We start from the raw sequence: 1,908 nt of genomic DNA, 5'->3' as shown, positions 1-1,908 counted from the left end.
GAAAGGAAACCAGTTTGAAATTATTTTGTTTACCATACAAGCTAGCACACTGTTCTTCTTGCAAAATGAGTCGTATAGGTAAAGAGAAGGCCCTTCGTTGTAAAACTCATTGATAGAAATAGCCTAATGTTTGTTTAGGAATGAAGTGATTTTTTAAGATTTTTTTATAAATGGTCATTATTCACCAAAAACGTCGTTTGTGATGTTATTGCACAGATTACGTCGACTTTGTTTTAACTTTTTTCAAAGTTAAATTATGCCTAGAACACTTCATTAGGTTGTATGCAACTGTCTTCCAAACGTTCAGAATTTTTTAAATGTATAGTTAAAGAACGAACACATTTCTAATGTTTTATTCGGTAATATGAATGAACGCTTATTTAATACACAAATAATAGTTAAATTATTCAGAAGAAGCATATTACAGATCGTACACATTTTTTTTATTACATTATAAGCAAAACATACATAAGACATACACACGTATCTTATCAATAGATACGTTTCAAAATTTGGCAATCAAAATACGAATTGTATATGTCTAAGAAGTATATCGTCGTTTCACTCGTATTATAGTGCAAAAATGCCCATTGTTGTCCCATCACCTATTTTTTACCCACCCTTCTCCAACCATGTTTCCTCGTAAAAATTAGACCCCTGGTGACAAAGAAATAAACTAAAACCACACCCTCTAAGATTCTACAGAAAAATGAAGTTCGTCTTGAAAATATAACACTTTTATTTAAGACTGTGTTTAGTAGTTGGTATAAGGAGACGTAGTGTGATGGAAAACAAACAAACAATGAAATTAAATACATCAATACTGGAAAAAACAGTCGGTATCTTATTATTGACTTTAGTATACAACCTGAAAAAAATTTTACATATATATTTTTTAATTTCTTTGTTGCACTTTTTAAACCATTGAATAAAGCTGAGAATTGTAAACTAAAAAAATAAAGTAAATTTACATTACAACGTTCCATTTTGTTAAATTTTAAGATGCTTTGTTTCAGTGTTTTTCACTAAATGTATATATTTCTAAAAATTTACTGGAAACGTTTTAAAATTGTAGCACCTTCAAAGTAGCTAGTCGATATAACTTAAACAAATGATAGTATCATAAAAACTGAAACAGAAACCAGAAAGTTCAAGGTGAAAATTACTACTTATTTGTTACCCACCTTCTTTAAAAAAAAATCCAATGTTAGACACAAACTGTTAAGTTTCTATTTATCATTCTTCTTGGAATACGCTTGTTAATAACACGAACTATTAAGAGTTTACGAGACATTACTCTGTAACAATTTAGATCAAATGAACTGACAGAAATCATGGCGTACGAATATGGTAATAAAAATATAATAAATAGACTTAGCTTAACATGCGCTATGTTACAACGAAAAAGTTTGATTTTAAATTTCAACAATATGATTCAGTTTTGGTAATGACTTAAAAATTCTACAATTGAAGAAAATTCAACATTTTTCATTAGGAATAATTCAACGTTATATTTTAAAAGCAACTTAACCATTTATGCTAAATATCATCGTGTCTAAATTACAAAGAATTGTGTTTTGTTTAATAAAATCTTTAATTTTTACCTATCCTTAATTTTTATGTCATATTTAGGAATTCTTAATATTCAGTAGAAAAATACGTTTTTTAATTATTTTTTTTTGGGTCGTTGGGGGTGGCGGCGTAAAAGATGCTGGCTAGAAAATAATGATATTATGCTTGTTATTTTAGAATACTGTATTTCCTTCGTTACATTCCACCAATCTTTCCTGTTTCATGAAGTCCTGCTCAAACATGCCGATCATAATCAGTGATAATATGCTTCAATGACTACGATATATCAGGGAAGAGTTTCGCGTTGCTACTAATTGATGTTCGGCTGGTGGTCTG

This window comes from Limulus polyphemus, unplaced genomic scaffold (genome assembly GCF_000517525.1).
Source record: "Limulus polyphemus unplaced genomic scaffold, Limulus_polyphemus-2.1.2 Scaffold845, whole genome shotgun sequence".
NCBI lineage: Eukaryota > Metazoa > Arthropoda > Merostomata > Xiphosura > Limulidae > Limulus > Limulus polyphemus.
This window is presented reverse-complemented; position numbering follows the sequence as displayed.